Below are 22,952 nucleotides of genomic sequence, written 5' to 3'. Positions count from 1 at the left end.
TTTTGCAATCATCGGGAATAGGGGGAGGCGGGGGATTTTTAACTGAGTGTTGACTCCCAATCCATAAGTCATTTCTTACAAAAATATAGCCCGTTACTTAGGATAAATCACTTAACAATGATGTATGATTGTTAGGTCAACTTTTTGTAAATGGGCAAAATAATGGCTTGTTTGACTCGGGTAAATATCCCACCGCACGTTCACTTGGGAATTTAATGAGCATTTGCTATTCTCTTTAAAAGGTTTGGATCCATAAATCATTTGCATCTTTAACATGTTTCAAGCATGCAAATCAATTTTTAAAACATGTGTAGAAGAAATCTCTTTCTTAGAAATTCCCAGCTATTTGGGTTGAACAAGTGGAATTTCCAAAAATTTGATAACAAAAATTTTGTGTTCATTTGTGGTGTGTGAATAAAGTTTCTTTACTTTCATTTTCTGATGTTTTAAATTTTTTCCATACAAACTCTTAAATTTTCATTTTGTTGAGATTTATTTGCCTTTTTTGTTTACGGGATGAAGGGAGAGCAAAAAGTCAAAGTTTTGATTTAAGAAAAAAGTATATATATCAAATTGAAATGCACAATGGACAAATGTAGAGAGAGATAATTCTAAAGAGTGTCGATAATTTTTAGGTATTGTAAACTCTTTTTAGTTTTTTTACATTAGTGTTTGCAATCGTATGGAAAAGGGGGAGGCGGAGGATTTTTAATTGATCGTTGACTCCCAATCCATAAGTCATTTCTTACAGAAATATAGGCCGTTACGCATGATAAATCACGTTACAATCATCTATGGTTATTAGGTCAGCATTTTGTAAATGCCCAAAATAATGGCTTGTTTGACTCCGGTAAATTTCCAACCGCACGTTCACTTGAGAATTTAATGGGCATTTGTTTTTCTCTTGAAAAGGTATGGATCCACAGGTCTTTTGCATATTTAACATGTTTAAAGTTTGCATATTCAGTTTTGAAACATGTGTAGAAGAAATCTCTTTGTTATAAAATTCCATGCTATTAGGGTTGAACTAGTGGAATTTTCCAAACTTGGATAACAAAACTTTTGTGTTCATTTGTGGTGTGCAAATAAATTTTCTTTACTTATATTTTTTGTTGTTTAAAATTTTTTCCATACATAAACTCTAAAATTTTCATTTTGTTGTGATCTATTTGCCTTTTTTGTTTACAGTATGAAAGGAGAGCGAAATGTCAAAGTTTTGATTTAAGAAAAAAGTATACATCTAAAATGGAAATGCAGAATGTTCAAATGCAGAGAGAGATAATTCCAAAGAGTGTCTGTAATTTTTATTTATTGTAAACTCTTTTTGATTTTTATATATTACTTTTTGCAATTGTCGGGAAAAGGGGTAGGCAGGGGATTTTTAACTGAGCGTTGACTCCCAGTCCATAACTCATTTTTTAAAAAAATATAGCCCTTTTCTCATGATAAATCACTTCACAATCATCTATGATTGTTAGGTCAGCTTTTTGTAAATGGTCAAAATAATGGTTGTTTGACTCAGGTAAATATCCCACCGTATATTCACTTGAGAATTTGATGAGTGTTTGTTATTCTCCTTAAAAGGTTTGGATCCATAGGTCATTTTCATCTTTAACATGTTTCAAGCATGCATATAAAATTCCAAGCTATTAGGTTTGAACTTGTGGCATTTCCCAAACTTGGAGAACAAAACTTTTGTGTTCATTTGTGGTATGCGAATCAATTTTCTTTACTTATATTTGTTGTTTTTTAAATTTTTTTCCATACATAAACTCTTAAATTTTCATTTTTTGTGATCTATTTACCTTTTTTTTTTACCGGATGAAGGGAGTGCGAAATCTCAAAGTTTTGATTTAAGAAAATATAATACATCTAAAATGGAAATGCACAATGCACAAATGTAGAGAGAGATAATTCCAAAGAGTGTCTGTAATTTTTAAGGATGGTAAACTCTTTTTAGTTTTTATTTATTAGGTTTTGTAATCGTAAGGAAAAGGGGGAGGTGGGGGATTTTTTTACTAAGCATTGACTCGGAATTCATAAGTCATTTCGTACAAAAATATAGCCCGTTAGCTTGATAACTCACTTTACAATCATCTATGATTTTTGGGTCAACTTTTTGTAAATGAGCAAAATAATGGCTTGTTCTACGGGAAAATATCCCACCTCATGTTCACTTGAGAATTTAATGAGCGTTTGTTATTCTCTTTAAAAGGTTTGGATCATAGGTCATTTGCATCATTACAAAGTTTCAAGCATGCATATCCATTGTTAAAACATGTGTAGTAGAAATCTCTTTCTTAGAAAATTCTATGCTATTAGGGTGGAACTAGTGGAATTTCCCAAACTTGTGTAACAAGACTTTTGTGTTCATTTGTGGTGTGCGAATAAATTTTCTTTACAATTTTTCCATACATAAACTCTTAAATTTTCATTTTGTTGTGATCTATTTGCCTTTTTTGTATACGAGATGAAGGGAGAGCAAAAACTGAAAGTTTTGATTTAGGAAAAAAGTATACATCTAAAATGGAAATGAACAAAGAACAAACGTAGAGAGAGATAATTCCAAAGAGTGTCTGTAATTTTTAGGGATTGTAAACTCTGTTTTGTTTTTATATATTAGTTTTTGGAATCGTGGTGAAAAGGGGGAGGCGGGGGAATTTTAACCGAGTGTTGTCTCCCAATCCATATGTCATTTATTAAAAAATTATAGCATGTTATGTATGATAAATCACTTTACAATCATCTGTGATTGTTAGTTCAACTTTTTGTAAATGGGCAAAATAATGGTTTGTTTGACTCAGGTAAATATCCCACAGCACGTTCACTTGAGAATTTAATTAGCATTTTCTATTCTCATTAAAAGGTTTGGATTTGTAAGTCATTTGCATGTTTAACATGTTTCAAGTATGCAAATCCATTTTTAAAACATGTGTAGAAGAAATCACTTTCTTATAAAATTCCCTGCAATTTGGGTTGAACAAGTGGAATTGCCCAAACTTGGATAACCATACATTTGTGTTCATTTGCGGTGTGTGAATAAATTTTCTTTACTTAAATTTTCTATTGTTTTAAATTTTTTCCATACATAACTCTAAAATTTTCATTTTGTTGTGATCTTTTTGTCTTTTTTGTTTACGGGAAGAAGGGAGAGCAAAAACTCAAAGTTTTGATTTAAGAAAAAAGTACATATATAAAATGGAAATGCACAATGCACAAATGTAGAGAGAGATAATTCCAAAGAGTGTCGATAATTTTTAGATATTGTAAAGTCTTTTTATTTTTTATATATTAGTTTTTGTAATCGTCGGGAAAAGGGGGAGGCGGGGGATTTTTAACTGAGCGTTGGCCCCCAATCCATAAGTCATTTCTTACAAAAATATAGCCTATTACGCATGATAAATCACTTTACAACCATCTTTGATTGTTAGGTCATCGTTTTGTAAATGGGCAAAATAATTGTTTGTTTGACTCTGGTAAATTTCCCACCGCACGTTCACTTGAGAATTTAATGAGCGCTTGTTATTCTCTTTAAAAGCTTTTGATCCATAGCTCATTTGCATCTTTATCATGTTTCAAGAATGCATATCCATTTTTAAAACATGTGTAGAAGAAATCTCTTTCTTATAAAATTCCAATCTATTAGGGTTGAACTAGTGGAATTTTCCAAACTTGGATAACAAAACTTTTGTGTTCATTTGTGGTCTGGGAATAAATGTTATTTACTTATATTTGTTGTTGTTTAAAATTTTGTCCATACATAATGTCTAAAATTTTCATTTTGTTGTGATATCTTTGCCTGTTTTTGTTTATGGGATGAAGGGAGATTGAAATCTCAAAGTTTTTCTTTAAGAAAAAGGTATACATCTAAAATGGATATGCACAATGCACAAATGTAGAGGGAGATAATTCCAAAGAGTGTCTGTAATTTTTAGGTATTGTAAACTCTTTTTGGTTTTAATATATTAGTTTTTGCAATGGTCCGAAAAAGGGGGAGGCAAGGGATTTTTAACTCAGCGTTGACTCCCATCCATAAGTCATTTTTTAAAAAAATATAGCCCATTGCGCATGATAAATCACTTTACAATCATCTGTGATTGTTAGGAAATGGGCAAAATAATGGCTTGTTTGACTCAGGTAAATATCCCACCGCATGTTCACTTGAGAATTTAAAGAGCGTTTGTTATTCTCCTTAAAAGGATTGGATCCATAGGTCATTTGCATCTTTAACTTGTATCAAGCATGTATATCCATTTTTAAAACATGTGTAGAAGAACTCTCTTTTTTATAAAATTCCAAGCTATTAGGGTTGAACAGCTGGAATTTCCCAAACTGATGACAAAACATTTGCGGTCATTTGTGGTGTGCGAATAAATTTTCTTTACTAATATTTGTTGTGTTTTTAAAATTTTTCAATACATAAACTCTTAAATTTTCATTTTGTAGTGATCTATTTGCCGTTTTTTGTTTTCGGGATGAAGGGAGAGCGAAATCTCAAAGTTTTGATTTAAGAAAAATGAATACTTCTAAAATGGAAATGCACAATGCAAAAAAGGGGAGAGAGATAATTCCAAAGAGAGTCTGTAATTTTTAAGTATGGTAAAATCTTTTTAGTTTTTATATATTAGGTTTGGCAATCGTTGGGAAAAGGGGGAGGCGGGGGATTTTTAACTGAGCATTTTCTTGCAATCCATAAGTCATTTCATACAAAAATATGGCCTGTTATGCTTGGTAAATTACTTTACAATCATCTATGATTGTTAGGTCAGCTTTTTGTAAATGGGCAAAATAATGGTTGTTCGACTCGGGTAAATATCCCACCGCACGTTCACTTGAGAATTTAATGAGCGTTTGTTAATCTCTTTAAAAGATTTGGATCCATAGGTCATTTGCATCTTTAACATGTTTCAAGCATGCATATCCATTCTTAAAACATGTGTAGAAGAAATCTCTTTCTTTTCAAATTCTAAGCTATTCGAGTTGAAATAGTGGAATTTTCCAAACTGGGATAACAAAACTTTTGAGTTCATTTGTGGTGTGCGAATAAATTTTCTTTCCTCACATTTTTTGTTGTTTTAAATTTTGTCCATATATAAACTCTTAAATTTTCATATTGTTGTGATCTATTTGCCTTTTTTGTGTAAGGGATGAAGGGAGAGCGAAAAACTGAAAGTTTTGATTTAAGAACAAATTATACATCTAAAGTGGAAATGCACAATGCACAAATGTAGAGAGCAATAAATCCAAAGTGTGTCTGTAAATTTTAGGAATTATAAACTCTTTTTTGATTTTATATATTAGTTTTTGAAATCGAGGGGAAAAGGGGGAGGCGGGGGATTTTCAACTGCGCGTTGACTCCCAATCCATTAGTAATTTCCTACAAAAATATAGCTCGTTACGCATGATAAATCACTTTAGAATCATCTATGATTGTTAGGTCAGCTTTTTATAAATGGGCAAAATAATGGCTTGTTTGACTCCGGTAAATTTCCCACCGCATATTCACTTGAGAATTGAATGAGTGTTTGTTATTCTCTTTAAAAGCTTTGGATCCATAGCTCATTTGCATCTTTAACATGTTTCAAGAATGCATATCCATTTTTAAATCATGTGTAGAAGAAATCTCTTTCTTATAAAATTCCAAGCTATTAGGGTTGATCTAGTGGAATTTTCCAAACTTGGATAACAAAACATTTGTGTTCATCATTGGTGTACGAATAAATTTTCTTTTCTTATATTTGTTGTTGTTTAAATTTTTTTCCATACATAAACTCTAAAATTTTCATTTTGTTGTGATCTATTTGCCTTTTTTTTTTTTACAGGATGAAGGAGAGGAAAATTTTAAAGTTTTTATTTAAGAAAAAAGTATCCATCTAAAATGGTAATGCACAATGCACAAATGTAGAGAGAGATAATTCCAAAATGTTTCTATAATTTTTAGTGTTTGTAAACTCTTTTTAGTTTTTATATTTTAGTATTTGCAATTGTAGGGAAAAAGGGGCAGCGGGGGATTTTTAACTAAGCATTGACTCCCAATCCATATGTAATTTCTTACAAAAATATAGCCCGTTACACATGATAAATCACTTTACAATTATCTATGATTGTTAGCTCAGCTTTTTGTAAATGGGAAAAATAATGGCTTGTTTGACTTGGGTTGATTTCGCACTGCATGTTCACTTGAGAATTTATTGAACGTTTGTTATTCTCTTTAAAAGGTTTGGATCCATAGGTCATTTGCATCTTTAACTTGTTTCAATCTTGCATATCCATTTTTAAAACATGTGTACAAGAAATCTCATTCTTATAAAATTCGAAGCTATTAGGGTTGAACTAGTGGAATTTCCCAAACTTGGATTACAAAAATTTTGTGTTCATTTTGGTGTGGGAATAAATTTTCTTTTCTTACATTTTATTTTGTTTTAAATTTTTTCCATACATAAACTCTTAAATTATCATTTAGTTGTGATCTATGTGCCTTTTTTGTATTTGGGATGAAGAGAGTGCAAAAACTCAAAGTTTTGATTGAAGAAAAAAGTATATATCTAAAATGGAAATGTACAATGCCCAAATTTAGAGAGAGATAATTCCAAAGAGTGTTTGTATTTTTTAGGGATTGTAAACTCTCTTTAGTTTTTATATATTAGTTTTTACAAACGGCGGGAAAATGGGGAGGCGGGGATTTTTAACTTAGTGTTGAGTCCCAATCCATAATTCCTTTCTTACAAAAAAGCCCATTACGAATGATAAATCACTTTACAATCATCTATTATTGTAAGGTCAGCGTTTAGTAAATTGGCAAAATAATGGCATGTTTGACTAGGGTAAATATCCCACCGCACGTTCACTTGAGAATTTATTGAGCGTTTGCTATTCTCTTTAAACGGTTTGGATCTGTAGGTCATTTGCATTTTTAACATGTTTGAAGCATGAATATCCTTTGTTAAAACATGTGTAGAAGAAATCTCCTTCTTATAAAATTCCAAGTTATTAGGATTGTACTAGTAGAATTTCCAAAACTTGGATAACAAAACTTTTGTGTTCATTTGTGGTGTGCGAATAAATTTTCATTTGTTGTTGTTTTAAATTTTTTCCATACATAAACTCTAAAATTTTCAATTTGTTGTGATCTATTTGCCTTCGTTTTTTTACAGGATGAAGGGAGAGCATAATCTCAATGGTTTGAATAAAGAAAAAAGTATATATCTCAAATGGAAATGCACATTGCACAAATGTAGAGAGAGATAATTCCAAAGAGTGTCTGTAATTTTCATGTATTGTAAACTCTTTTTAGTTTTTATAAATTATTTTTTACTATTGTCGGGAAAAGGGGGAGGCGGGGGATTTTTAACTGAGCGTTGATTCCCATTCCATAAGTCATTTCTTACAAAAATATAGCCCATTACGCATGATAAATCACTTTACAATCATCTATGATTATTAGGTCAGCTTTTTGTAAATAGGCAAAATAATGGCTTGTATGACTCAGGTAAATATCCCACCGCATATTCACTTGAGAATTTAATGACCGTTTGTTATTCTCCTTAAAAGATTTGGATCCATAGGTCATTTGCATCTTTAACATGTTTCAAGCATGCATATCCATTTTTAAAATATGTGTAGAAGAAATCTCTTTCTTATAAAATTCCAAGCTACTAAGGTTGAACTAGTGGAGATTCCCAAACTTGGATAACAAAAATTTTGTATTTATTTGAAATGTGTGAATAAATTTTCTTCACTTATATTAGTTGTTGTTATAATTTTTTCCGTACATAAACCCTAAATTTTCATTTTTTCGTGATCTATTTGCCTTTGTTGTTTACAAGATGAAGGGCAAGCCAAATCACAAAATTTTGATTTAAGAAAAAAGTATACATCTAAAATGGAAATGCACAAAGCACAAATGTAGAGAGAGATAATTCCAAAGAGTGTCAGTAATTTTTAGGGTTTCTAAACTCTTTTTAGTTTTTATATAGTAGGTTTTGCAATTGTAGGGAAAAGGAGGCAGCGGGGGATTTTTAACTAAGCGTTGACTCCCAATCCATCAGTCATTTCTCACAAAAATATAGCCCGTTATGCATGATAAATCACTTTACAATCATCTATGATTTATAAGTCAGCTTTTTCTAATTGAGCAAAATAATGACTTGTTTGACTCAGGTAAATATCCACTGCATGTTCACTTGAGAATTTATTGAATGTTTGTTATTCTCTTTAAAAGGTCTGGATCCATAGGTAATTTGCAACTTTAACATGTTTCAATCATGCATATCCATTTTTAAAACTTGTGTAAAAGAAATCTCTTTCTTTTTAACTTCCAAGCTATTAGGGTTGAACTAGTGGAATTTCCCAAACTTGGATTACAAAACTTTTGTGTTTATTTGTGTTGTGCGAATAAATTTTCTTTACTTACATTTGTTGTTGTTTTAAATTTTTTCCATACATCAACACTAAAATTTTCATTTTGTTGTGATCTATTTGCGTTTTTTGTTTACAGGATGAAGGGAGAGCAAAAACTGGAAGTTTTGATTTATGAAAAAAGTATACGTCTAAAATGGAAATGTACAATGCACAAATGTAGAGAGAGATAATTCCAAAGAGTGTCTGTAATTTTAGGAATTGTAAACTCTTTTTAGTTTTTATAAATTAGTTTTTGCAATCGTGGGAAAAAGGGGGAGGCAGGGAATTTTTAACTGAGAGTTGACTGCAAATCCATATAGCCCGTTACGCATGATAAATCACTTTACAATCATCTATGATTTTTAGGTCAGCTTTTGTAAATGGGCAAAATAATGGCTTGTTTGACTAGGGTAAATATTCAACTGCACGTTCACTTGAGAAATTAATGAGCGTATCCTTTTCTCTTTAAAAGGTTTGGATCCATAGGTCATTTGCATCTTTAACATATTTCAAGCGTGCATATCCATTGTTAAAACATGTGTAGAAGAAATCTCTTGCTTATAAAATTCCAGGCAATTTGGATTGAAGTAGTGGAATTTCCAAAACTTGGATCACAAAACTTTTGTGTTCATTTGTGTGTGCGAATAAATTTTCTTTATTTACTGTTGTTGTTGTTTAAATTTTTTTCCTTACATAAACTCTAAAATTTTCTTTTTGTGTTGATCTATTTACCTTTTTTGTTTACAGGATGAAGGGAGAGCGATAACTCAAAGTTTTTATTTAAGAAAAAATTATACATCTAAAATGGAAATGCACAATGCACAAATGTAGAGAGAGATAATTCCAAAGAGTATCTTTAATTTTTAGGGATTGTAAACTCTTTTTAGTTTTTATATATTAGGTTTTGCAATCGTGGGAAAAAGGGGGAGGCGGGGGATTTTTAACAGAGTGTTGACTCCCAATCCATAATTCATTTCTAACAAAATATAGCCCGTTACACATGATAAATCACTTTAAAATCATTTATGAATCTTAGGTCAGCTTTTTGTAAATGGCAAAAGTAATGCCTTGTTTCACTCGGGTAAATATCCCACCGCATGTTCACTTGAGAATTTAATGTGTTGGTTATTCTCTTTAAAAGGTTTCGATCCATAGGTCAATTTCATCTTTAACTTGTTTCAAGCATGCATATACATTTTTAAAACATGTGTAGAAGAAATCTCTTTCTTATAAAATTTTAAGCTATTAGGATTGTACTTGTGGAAGTTCTCAAACTTGGATAACAAAACTTTTGTGTTCATTGGTCATGTTCAAATAAATTTTCTTTATTGACATTCGTTTTTGTTTTAAAAATTATCCATTTAGAAACTCTTAAATTTTCATTTTGTTGTGATCTATTTTCCTTCTTTGTTTAGGGGATGTAGGGAGAGCCAAAAATCTAAGTTTTGATGTAAGAAAAAAGAATACATCTAATAGGGAGAGGCACAGTGAACAAAGGTAGAGAGAGATAATTTTGAAGTGTATTTTTAGGGATTTCCAAAACTTGGATAAAAAAACTTTTGTGTTAATTTGTGGTTTGCGAATAAATTTTCTTTACTTACATTTGTTGTTGTTTTAAATTTTTTCCGTACATAAACTTTAAAATTTTAATTTTGTTGTGATCTATTTGGTTTTTTTGTTTACGTCATGAAAGGAGAGCAAAAACTCCAAGTTTTGATTTAAGAAAATAGTATACATCTAAAATGGAAATGCACAATGTAAAAATATAGAGAGAGATAATTCTAATGAGTGTCTTTATTTTTTTGGAAATGTAAACTCTTTCTAGTTTTTATATATTAGGTTTTGCAATCGACGATGAAAGGGGCAGGCGAGGAATTTTTAATTGAGCATTGACTCCCAATCCATAAGTCATTTCTTACAAAAATATAGCCCGTTACACATGATAAATCACTTTACAAATATCTATGATTGTTAGGTCAGCTTTTTGTAAATGGGCAAAATAATGGCTTGTTTGACTCGGGTAAATATCCCACCATACGTTCACTTAAGAATTTAATGAGCATTTTTTATTATCTTTAAAAGGTTTGGATCCATAGGACATTTGCATCATTAACATGTTTCAACCATGCATATCCATTTTTAAAACATAAGTAGAAGAAATCTCTGTCTTATAAAATTCCAAGCTATTAGGGTTGAACTAGTGGCATTTCACTGACTTGGATAACTAAACTATGTTGTTCACTTGTGGTGACCAAATACATTTTCTTTACTTACATTTTTTGTTGTTTTAAATTTCTTCCATTCATAAAATCTAAAATTTTTATTTTGTTGTGATCTATTGGCCTTTTTTCAATACGGGGTGATGGGAGAGCGAAAACTCAAAGTTTTGATTTAAGAAAAAAATATACATCTAAAATGGAAATGCACAATGCACAAATGTAGAAAGAGATAATTCATGAGAGTGTCTGTAATTTTTAGGGATTGTAAACTCTTTTTGGTTTTTATATATTAGGTTTTGCAATCGTCGGGAAAAGGTGGAGTCAGGGGATTTTTAACTGAGCGTTGACTCCCAATCCAAACATCATTTCTTAAAAAATATAGTCCATTACGTACGATAAATCACTTTAAAATCATCAATTAATGTTAGGTCAGCTTTTTGTTAATGGGAAAAATAAAGGCTCGTCTGACTCAGGTAAATATCCCACTGCGCGTTCACTTGAGAATTTGATGAGCATTTGTTTTTAGCTTTAAAAGGTTTGGATCCATAGGTCATTTTCATCTTTAACATGTTTCAAGCATGCATATTCATTGTTTAAACATGTGTAGAAGACATCTCTTTCTTATAAAATTCCAACCTATTAGGGTTGAACTAGTAGAATTTCCCAAACTTGGATAACAAAACTTTTGTGTTCATTTATGGTGTTATAATAAATTTTTTTACTGATATTTGTTGTAGTTTAAATTTTTTTCCATACATAAACTCTAAAATTTTCATTTTTTTGTGATCTATTTGCCTTCTTTGTTTACGGGATGAAGGAAGAGCGAAAAATCAAAGTTTTTATTTAAGAAAAAAGAATACATCGAAAAAGGAAATGCACAAATGTAGAGAGAGATAATTTCAAAGAGTTTCTGTAATTATTAGGGATTGTAAACGCTTTATAGTTTTTATATATTAGGTTTTGGAATTGTCGGGAAAAGGGGGGGGGGGGGGGGATTTTTAATTGAGCGTTGACTCCCAATCCATAAGTCATTTCTTACAAAAATATAACCCATGACGCATGATAAATCATTTTACAATCATCTATGATTGTAAAGAGAGATTTTTGTAAATATCCCACCGCGTGTTCACTTGAGAATTTAATGAGCGTTTGTTATTCTCTTTAAAAGGTTTGGATCCATAGGTCATTTGAATCTTAAATATGTTTCAAGCATTCATATCTGTTTTTAAAACATGTGTAGAAGAAATCTCTTTCTTAAAAAATTCCAACCTATTGGGGTTGAACACATGGAATTTCCCAAACTTGGATAACAAAAATTTTGTGTTCATTTGTGGTGTGTGAAAAGAATTTCTTTACCTACGTTTGTTGTAGTTTTAAATTTTTTCCGTACATAAACTCTAAAATTTTCATTTTTTTGTGATCTATTTGGCTTTTTTGTTTACGTGATGAAAGGAGAGCAAAAAATTCAAGTTTTGATTTAAGAAAAAATTATACATCTAAAATTGAAATGGACAATGCACAAATGTAGAGAGAGATAATTCCAAAGAGTGTCTTTAAATTTTTGGAATTGTAAATTCGAGTTTTTATATATTAGGTTTTGCAATCGACGACAACAGGGGCAGGCGAGGAATTTTCAATTGAGGGTTGACTCCCAATCCATAAGTCATTTCTTACAAAAATATAGTCCGTTACACATGATAAATCACTTTACAATCATCTATGATTGGTTGGTCAACTTTTTGCAAATGGGCAAAATAATGGCTTGTTTGACTCGGGTAAATACCGCACGTTCACTTGAGAATTTAATGACCATTTGTTATTCTCTTTAATAGGTCGTTTGAATCTTTAACATGTTTCAAGCATGCATATCCATTTTTTAAATATGTGTAGAGGAAATCTCTTTCTTATAAATATTCCAACTTTTAGGTTTGAACTAGTGGAATTTCCCAAACTTGGATAACAAAACTTTTGTCTTCATTTGTCGCGTGCAAATAAATTTTATTTAGTTAGATTTGTTGTTGTTTTAATTTTTTTCTATACATAAACTTTAAAATTTTCATTTTTTTTGTGATTTGTTTGCCTTTTTTGTTTACAGGAAGAAGGGAGAGCGAAAACTCAATGTTTTGAATTAAGAAAATAATATACGCCTAAAATGGAAATGCACAATGCACAAATGTAGAGAGAGATAATTCTTAAGAGTCTCTGTAATTTTTAGGGATTGTAAACTCTTTTTAGTTTTTACATATTAGGTTTTGAAATCGTCGGGAAAAAGGGGAGGCAGACGATTTTTTATAGAGAGCTGACTCCCAATCCGTAAGTCATTTCTTAAAAAAATATAGCCCGTTACGCAAGATAAATCACTTTACAATCACCTATGATTTTTTGGTCAGGTTTTTGTAATTGGGAAAAATTTTGGCTTGTTTGACTCGAGTAAATATCCCACTGCATGTTCACTTGAGAATTTAATGTACGTTGGTTATTCACCCTAAACCCTAAAACCTAAAACCTCAATCCATAGGTAATTTGCATCTTTAACATGTTTCAAGGATTCATATCCATTTTAAAAACATTTGTAGAAGAAATCTCTTTCTTATAAAATTCCAAGCTATTAGGGTTGAAGAAGTGCAATTTCCAAAACTTGGATAACAAAAATTTTGTGTTGATTTGAGGTGTGAGAATAAATTTTCTTTACTTACATTTTATTACTGTGTTAAATTTTTTCCATACATAAACTCTAAAATTTTCATTTTGTTGTGATCTATTTTCCTTTTTTGTTTACGAGATGAAGGGAGAACGAAAACTCAAAGTTTTGATTTAAGAAAAAAGAATACATCTAAAAAGGAAATGCAAAATGCAAAAATTTAGAGAGAGATAAGTCATAAGAGTGTCTGTAATTTGTAGGGATTGAAACTCTTTTTAGTTTTTATATATTAGGTTTTGCCATCGTCGGGAAAAGGGGGAGGCGAGGGATTTTTAACTGAGCGTTGACTCCCACTCCAAAAGTCATTTATTGCAAAAATATAGTCCTTTACGCATGATAAATCACTTTATAATCATCTACGATAGTTATGCCAACTTTTTGTTAATGGGAAAAATAATGGTTTCTCTGACTCGGGTAAATATCCCACCGCACGTTCAGTTGAGAATTTAATGAGCGTTTGTTATTCACATTAAAAGGTTTGGATCCATATGTCATTTGCATCATTAACTTGTTTCAAGTATGCATATCCATTGTTTAAACATGTGTAGAACAAATCTCTTTCATATAAAATTTCAAGCTATTAGGGTTGAACTAGTGGAACCTCCCAAATTTGGATAACAAAACTTTTGTGTTCATTTGTATTGTGGGAATAAATTTTCTATACATATATTTGTTGTGGTTTTAAAAAATTTCCATGCATAAACTCTAAAATTTTCATTTTGTTGTGATCTATTTGCCTTTTTTGTTTATGTGATGAAGGGAGAGTGAAATCACAATGTTTTGATTTTAGGAAAAAGTGAATATCTAAAATGGAAATGCACAATGCACAAGTGTAGAGAAACATAATTCCAAAGAGTGTCTGTAATTTTTAGGGATTCTAAAATCTTTTTTGTTTTTTTATATTAGGTTTTGCAATCGTAGGGAAAAGGGGGAGACGAGGGATTTTTAACTGGGCATTGACCTACCAATCCATAAGTCATTTCTTAAAAAAATATAGCCCGTTACGCATGATAAATCACTTTACAATCATCTATGATTGTTAGGTCAGCTTTTCTTAAATGGGCAAAATAATGGCTTGTTTGACTTGGGTAAATATCCCAACGCACGTACACTTTAGAATTTAATAAGCGTTTTTTATTCTTTATAAAAGGTTTGGATCCATAGGTCGTTTGAATCTTTAACATGTTTCAAGCATTCTTATCCGTTTTTAAAACATGTGTAGAAGAAATCTCTTTCTTAAAAAATTCCACGCTATTGGGGTTGAACTAGTGGAATTTACCAAACTTGGATAACAAAAGTTTTGTGTTCATTTGTGGTGTGTGAATAAATTTTCTTTACCTACATTTTTTGTTGTTTCAATTTTTTTCTATAAAGAAAGTCTAAAATTTTCATTTTGTTGTGATCTATTTGGCTTTTTTGTTTACAGGATGAAAGGAGTGCAAAAACTCCAAGTTTTGATGTAAGAAAAAAGTATACATTTAAAATGGAAATGAACAATGCACAAATGTAGAGTGAGATAATTCCAAAGGGTGTCTGTAATTTTTAGGGATTGTAAACTCTTTCTAGTTTTAATATATTAGGTTTTGTAATCGTCGGCAAAAGGGGGAGGCGAGGAATTTTTAACTGAGCGTTCACTCCGAATCCATAAGTCATTTCTTGCAAAAAGATAGACCGTTACGCATGATAAATCACTTTAAAATCATCGATTATTGTTAGGTCATCTTTTTGAAAATGGGCAAAATAATGGCTTTTTTGACTCGGGTAAATATCCCATCGGACGTTCACTTGAAAATTTAATGAGCGTTTTTTATTCTCTTTAAAAGGTTTGGATCCATAGGTCTTTTTCCTCTTTAACAAGTTTCAAGCATGCATATCCATTTTTATAACATGTGTAGAAGAAATCTCTTTCTTATAAAATTCCAAGCCGTAATGGGTTGAACTAGTGGAATTTCCCAAACATGGATAAAAACACTTTTGTGTTCATTTGAGGTGTGCGAATAAATTTTCTTCACTTATATTTGTTGTTGTTTTAAATTTTTTCCATACATATACTCTTAAACTTTCATTTTGTGATGATCTTTTTTCCTTTTATGTTTATGGGATGAAAGGAGAGCGATAATTCCAAGTTTTGATTTCAGAAAAAAGTATACATATAAAATGGAAATACACAATGCACAAATGTAGAGAGAGATAATTCCAAAGAGTTTCTGTAATTTTTACGGATTGTAAACTATTTTTAGTTTTTATATATTAGGTTTTGCAATCGTCAGGAAAAGGGTGAGGCCTGGGATTTTTAACTGAGCGTTGATTCCCAGTCAATAAGTCATTTCTTACAAAAATATAACCCGTTATGCATGATAAATCACTTTACAATGATCTATGATTGTTAGGTCAGCTTTTTGTAAATGGGCAAAATAATGGATTGTTCGACTCGGGTAAATACCCCACCGCACGTTCACTTGAGAATTTAATGATCATTTTTTATTTTATTTAAAAGGTTTGGATCCATAGGTTATTTTCATCTTTACCATGTATCAAGCATACATATCCATTTTTAAAACATGCGTAGAAGAAATCTCTTTCTTATAAAATTCCAATCTTTTAGGTTTAACTAGTGGAATTTCCCAAACTTGGACAACAAAACTCTTGTGTTCATTTGTGGTGTGCGAATAAATTTTCTTTACTAATATTTGTTGAAGTTTTAAATTTTTTTCATATATAAACTCTAAAATTTTCATTTTGTTGTATTCAATTTGCCTTTTTATTTTACGGGATGAGGAGAGCAAAAACTCAAAGTTTTATTTAAGCAAAAAGTATACTTCTAAAATGGAAATGCAGAATGCACAAATGTAGAAAGAGATAATTCCTAAGAGTGTCTGTAATTTTTAGGGATTGAAAACACTGTTTAGTTTTTAAATATTAGCTTTGCAATATTGGGAAAAGGGTAAGGCAGGGGATTTTTAACTGTGCGTTGACTCCCAATCCATAAGTCATTTCTTACTAAAATATAGCCCGTTACGCATGATAAATCATTTTAAATTCATCTATGATTGTTTGGTCAGATTTTTGTCAATGGGCAAATTAATGGCTTGTTTGACTCGGGTAAATATCCACTACACGTTCACTTGAGAATTTCATGAGCATTTGTTATTCTCTTTAAAAGGTTTTGATCCATAGGTCATTTGCATCTTTAACAAGTTTCAAGCGTGCATATCCATTTTTAAAACATGTGAAGAAGAAATCTCTTTCTTTTAAAATTCCAAGGTATTATGGTTGAACTAGTGGAATTTCCCAAACTTGGATAACAAAACTTTTGTGTTTATTTGTGGTTTGTGAATAAATTTTCTTTACTAACATTTTTTGTTGCTTTAAAATTTTTTTATTCATAAACTCTAAAATTTTCATTTTGTTGTGATCTATTTACCTTTTTTGTTTACGGCATGAAGGGTGAGCCAAAACTCAAAGTTTTGATTTAAGTAAAAAGTATATATCTAAAATTCAAATGCAAAATGAACAAATGTGGAGAGAGATAATTTCGAAGAGTGTCTGTAATTTTTTGGGATAGTATTCTCTTTTTAGTTTTTATATATTAGTTTTTGCAATCACCGTGAAAAGGAGGAGGTGGGAGATTTTTATCTAAGAGTTGACTCCCATTCCATAAGTTGTTTCTTACAAAAATATAGCCCATTACACATGATAAATTACTTTACAATCATCTATGATTGTTAGGTCAGCTTTTTATAAATGGCCAAAATAATGGCTTGTTTGACTCGGGTAAATATCCCACCGCTCGTTCACTTGAGAATTTAATGAGCGTTTGCTCTTCTCTTTAACAGGATTGGATCCATAGGTCATTTGAATCTTTAACATGTTTCATGCATGCATATCCATATTTCAAACATGTGTAGAAGAAATCTCTTTCTTACAAAATTCCAAGCTATTAGGGTTGAACTACTGCAATTTCCCAAACTTTGATAACAAAACTTTTGTGTTCATTTGTCATGTGCGAATAAAATTTCTTTACATACACTTGTTGTTGTTTGAAATTTTTTTCATACATAAACTCTAAATATTTTATTGTTTTGTGTTATATTTACCTTTTTTGTTTACAGGATGAAGGGAGAGCGAAAACTCAATGTTTTGATTTAAGAAAAAAGTATACATCTAAAATAGAAATGCACAACGCACAAATGTAGATAGAGATAAATCCAAAGAGTCTCTATAATTTTTAGGGATTGTAAATTCTTTTCAGTTTTTTTATATTAGGTTTTGCAATCGTCGGGATAAGGAGGAAGTGGGGGAGTTTTAACTGAGCCTTGACTCACAATCCATAAGTCATTTCTTACAAAAATAAAGCCTGTTACGCATGATAAATCACTTTAAAATCATCTATGATTGTTAGGTCAGCTTTTTGTAATTGGGGAAAAAATGGCTTGTTTGACTCGTGTAAATATCCCACCGCACGTTCACTAGTGAATTTAATGACCGTTTGTAATTTTCTTGAAAAGGTTTGGATCCATAGGTCATTTGCATCTTGAACATGTTTCAAGCCTGCATATCCATTTTTAAAAGATGTGTAGATGAAATCTCTTTCTTATAAAATTCCACACTATTAGGGTTGAACTAATGGAATTTGCTAAACTTTGAAAACTAAACTTTTGTGTTCATTTGTGGTGTGCGAATAAAATATCTTTACATATATTTGTTGTTGTGTTAAATGTTTTCCATAAAAAAACTCTAAAATTTTCATTTTCTTGTGATCTATTTGCCTTTTTTGTTCATGGGATGATGAGTGAGCGAAACCTCAAAGTTTTGATTGAAGAAAAAAATATACATCTAAAATGGAAATACACAATGCACAAATGTAGAGAGAGATAATTTCTAAGAGTATCTGTAATTTTTTGGGATTGTAAACTCTTTTTCGTTTTTATATATTAGCTTTTGCTAATGTCTGGAAAAGGGGGAGGCGGGGGATTTTTAACTAAGCGTGGACTCCCAATCCATAAGTCATTTCGTAAAATAGTATAGCCCGTTACACATGATAAATCACTTTACAATCATCTATGATTATTAGGTCTGCTTTTTGTAAATGGGCAAAATAATGGCTTGTTTGACTCGGGTAAATATCCCACCCCACGTTCACTTGAAATTTTAATCACGTTTGTTATTCTCTTTAAAACGTTTGGATCCATAGGTAATTGGCCTTTTGAACATGTTTCAAGCATGTATATCCATTTTTAAAACATGTGTGAAAGAAATCTCATTCTTAAAAAATTCCAAGTTATTAGGGTTGAACTAGTGGAATTTCCAGACTTTGGCTACAAAACTTTTGTGTTCATTTGTGGTGTGTGAAAAAATTTTCTTTACTTACATTTGTTGTTGTTTTAAATTTTTTCAATACATAAACTCTAAAATTTTCATTTTTTTGTGATCTATTTGTCTTTTTTGTTTACGAGATGCAAGGAGAGCGAAAACTCAAACTTTTGATTTAAGAAAACACGTATACATCTAAAATGAAATGCACAATCATCTATGATGGTGAGGTCAGCTTTTTGTAAATGGGCAAAAAAATGGCTTGTTTGACACAGGAAAATATCCCACCGCACATTCACTTGAGAATATAAAGAGCGTTTGTTATTCTCTTTAAAAGTTTGGATCCATTGGTCATTTGCATCTTTAACATGTTTCAAGCATGCATATCCATTTTTAAAACATGTGTTGAAGAAAACTCTTTCTTATAAAATTCCGCGCTATTAGGGTTGACCTAGTGGAATTTCTGAAACTTTGATAACCAAACTTTTGTGTTCATTTGTGTTGTGCGAATAAATTTTCTTTACTTACATTTGTTGTTGCATTAAATTTTTCCATACATAAACTCTAAAATTTTCATTTTGTTGTGATCTATTTGCCTTTTAAGTTTACGGGATGATGGGAGAGAGAAAACTCAAAATTTGATTTAAAAAAAATTTATACATCTAAAATGGAAATGCACAACACACTTGTGCAGAGAGAGATAATTCCTAAGAGGGTCTATAATTTTTTGGGACTTTAAACTCTTTTTATTTTTTATATATTAGGTTTTGCAATCGTAGGGAGAAGGGGGAGGTGGGGGAATTTTAACTGAGCGTTGATTCCCAGTCCATAAGTCATTTCTTACAAAAATAGTGCCCATTACTTATGATAAATCACTTTACAATCAACTATGATTGTTTGGTCAGCTTTTTGTAAATGGGCAAAATAATGGCTTGTTTGACACAAGAAAATATCCCACTGCACGTTCACTTGAGAATTTTTTCAAGTTTCAAGCATGCATATCCTTTTTTAAAACATGCTTAGAAGAAATCTCTGTCTTTTTAAATTCAAAGTTATTAGGGCTGAACTAGTGGAATTTCCCAAACTTGGATAACAAAACTTTTGTGTTCATTGTGGTGTGCGAATAAATTTTCTTTACTTACATTTGTAGTTGTTTTAAATTTTTTCAATACATAAACTCTAAAATTTTCATTTTGTTGTGATCTATTTGGCTTTTTAGTTTACGGGATGAAGGGAAAGAGAAAACACAAAGTTTTTAATTAAGAAAAAAGTATACATTTATAAAGGAAATGCACAATGCACAAATGTAGAGAGGGATAATATCAAAGTGTGTCTGATATTTTTAGGGATTGTAAACACTTTTTTGCTTTTATATTTTAGGTTTTGTAGTCGTTGGGTAAAGGGGGAGGCATGGGATTTTTAACTGAGCGTTGACTCCCAATCCATAAGTCATTTCTTACAAATATTTTGTCCGTTACGCATAATAATTCACTTTATAATCATCTATGATTGTTAGGTCTCCTTTTTGTAATGAGGAAAAGTAATGGCTTGTTTGACTCGGGTAAATATCCCACTGCACGTTCACTTGAAAATTTATTGAGCGTTTGTTATTCTCATTAAAAGGTTTGGATGCATAGGTCATTTGCATCTTTAACTTGTTTCAAGCATTCATTTCCATTTTTAAAACATGTGTAGAAGAAATCTCTTTCTTAAAAAATTCCAAGATATTATTGTTGAACTATTGGAATTTCGCAAATAGGATATCAAAACTTTTGTGTTCATTTGTGGTGTGAAAATAAATTTTATCTATTTATATTTTTGTTTTTTAAATTTTTTTCCATACATAAGGTCTAAAATTTTCATTTTGTTGTGATCTATTTGGCTTTTTTGTTGACGGGATGAAGGGAGTGTGAAAAATAAAGTTTTAATTTAAGAAAAAAGTATGCATCTAAAATGGAAATGCGCATTGCACAATAGTAGAGAGAGATAATTCCAAAGAGTGTCTATAATTTTAAGGGGTTGTAAACTGTTTTAGTGTTTATATATTAGATTTTGCAGTCGTCGGGAAAAGGGGGAGGTGGGGAATTTTTAATTGAGCGTTGACTCCATCTCCATCAGCCATTTCTTACAAAAATATAGCCCGTTACGCCTGATAGATTTTCTTTATAATCATCTATGATTGTTAGGTCATCTTTTTGAAAATGGGCAAAATAATGACTTGTTTGACTCGGGTAAATATCCCACCGCACGTTCACTTGAGAATTTAATGAGCATTTGTTATTCTCTTTAAAAGGTTTAGATCCATAGGTCATTTGCATGTTTAACATGTTTCAAGCAATCATTTCAATTTTTATAACATGGGTAGAAGAAATCTCTTTCTTATATAATTCCAAGCTATTAGGGTTTAACTAGTGGAATTTCCCAAACTTGGATAACAAAACTTTTGTGTTCATTTGTGGTGTGCAAATAAATTTTATTTACTTACACTTGTTGTTGCATGAAATGTTTTCCATAAATAAACTCTAAAATTTTCATTTTGTTGTGATGTATTTGCCTATTATGTTTACAGGATAAAGGGAGAGCGAAAACTCAAAGTTTTGATTTAATTAAAAAGTATAGATCTAAAATGGAATTGCAAAATGTACAAATGTAGAGAGAGTTAATTAGAAAGACTGTCTTTAATTTTTAGGGATTGTAAACTCTTTTTAGTTTTTATATAAAAGGTTTTGCAATCGTCATGAAAAGGGGGAGGCGGGGGATTTTTAACTGAGCGTTGACTCCTACTCAAAGTTTTAAAAGTTTTTTGTTCATTTGTGTTGTGTGAATAAATTTTCTCTACTTACTTTTTTTGTTGTTTTAAATTTTTTCCATACACAAACTCGAAAATTTTAATTTTGTTGTGATATGTTTGCCATTTTTGTTTACGGGATGAAGGGATATAGAAACTCAAAGTTTTGATCTAAGAAAAAAGTATAAATATAAAATGGAAATGCACATTCACAAATGTAAAGAGAGATAATTCCAAAGAGTGTCTATAATTGTTAGTGATTTTAAAATCTTTTTTGTTTTTACATATAAGGTTTTGTAATCATCAGGAAATGGGGGAGGCAGGGCATTTTTAATTGAGTGCTGACTCCCAATCCATAATTCATTTCTTACAAAAATATAGCCCGTTACGCATGATAAATCACTTTACAATCATCTACGATTGTTAGATCAACTTTTTGTAATTGGGCAAAATAATGGCTTGTTTGACTCGGGTAAATATCCCACCGATGTTCACTTGAGAATTTTATGAGCGTTTGTTATTCTCTGTGAAATATTTGGATCCATAGGTCATTTGCATATTGAACATGTTTGAAGCATGCATATCCCTTTTTAAAACATGTGTAGAAGAAATCTCTTTCGTATAAAATTCAAAGCTATTATGGTTGAACTACTTGAACTTCCCAAACTTGGATAACAAAACTTTTGCGTTCATTTGTAGTGTGTGAATAAATTTTCGTTTCTTTTATCTGTTGTTGATTTAAATTTTATCCATACACAAACTCTAAAATTTTCATGTTGTTGTGATCTATTTGCCTTTTTTTTTACGAGATGAAGGCAAAGTGAAAAATCAAAGTTTTGATTTAAGAAAAAAGTATACATCTAAAATGGAAATGCACAAAGCAAAAATGACGAGAGAGATAATTCAAATGAGTGTCTGTAATTTTTAGGGAATGTAAAGTCGTTTTAGTTTTTATATATTATGGTTTGCAATCTTCGGGAAAATGGGGAGGCATGGGATTTTAACTGAGTGTTGTCTCCCCATCCATAAGTGATTTCCAATAAAAATATAGTCCGTCATGCAATATAAATCACTTTAAAATCAACTATGATTCTTAAGTCGGCTTTTTGTGAAAGGGCAAAATAATGGCTTGTTTGACTCGGGTAAATATCCCATAACACGTTCACTTGAGAATTTAATGAGCATTTGTTATTCTCTTTAAAAGGTTTGGATCTAGAGGTCATTTGCATCTTTAACATGTTTCAAGCATGCATATCCATTTTTAAAACATGTGTAGAAGAAATCTCTTTCTTATAAAATTTCAAGCTATTAGGGTTGAACTAGTGGAATTTCCTGAACTTGTATAACCAAACTTTTGTGTTCATTTGTGGAGTGTGACTAAATTTACTTTACTTTCATTTGTTGTTGTTATAAATTATTTCCATACACAAACTCTAAAATTTTTATTTTGTTGTGATCTATTTGCCTTTTTTGTTTATGGGATGAAGGCATAGAGGAAACTCAAAGTTTTCATTTAAGAAAATATTATATA

This window comes from Aristolochia californica, unplaced genomic scaffold, assembly GCF_029961685.1.
Source record: "Aristolochia californica isolate CCGP_79_NKW_82.1479 unplaced genomic scaffold, dmAriCali1.0.hap1 SCAF_1, whole genome shotgun sequence".
NCBI classification, from domain to species: domain Eukaryota; kingdom Viridiplantae; phylum Streptophyta; class Magnoliopsida; order Piperales; family Aristolochiaceae; genus Aristolochia; species Aristolochia californica.
This window is presented reverse-complemented; position numbering follows the sequence as displayed.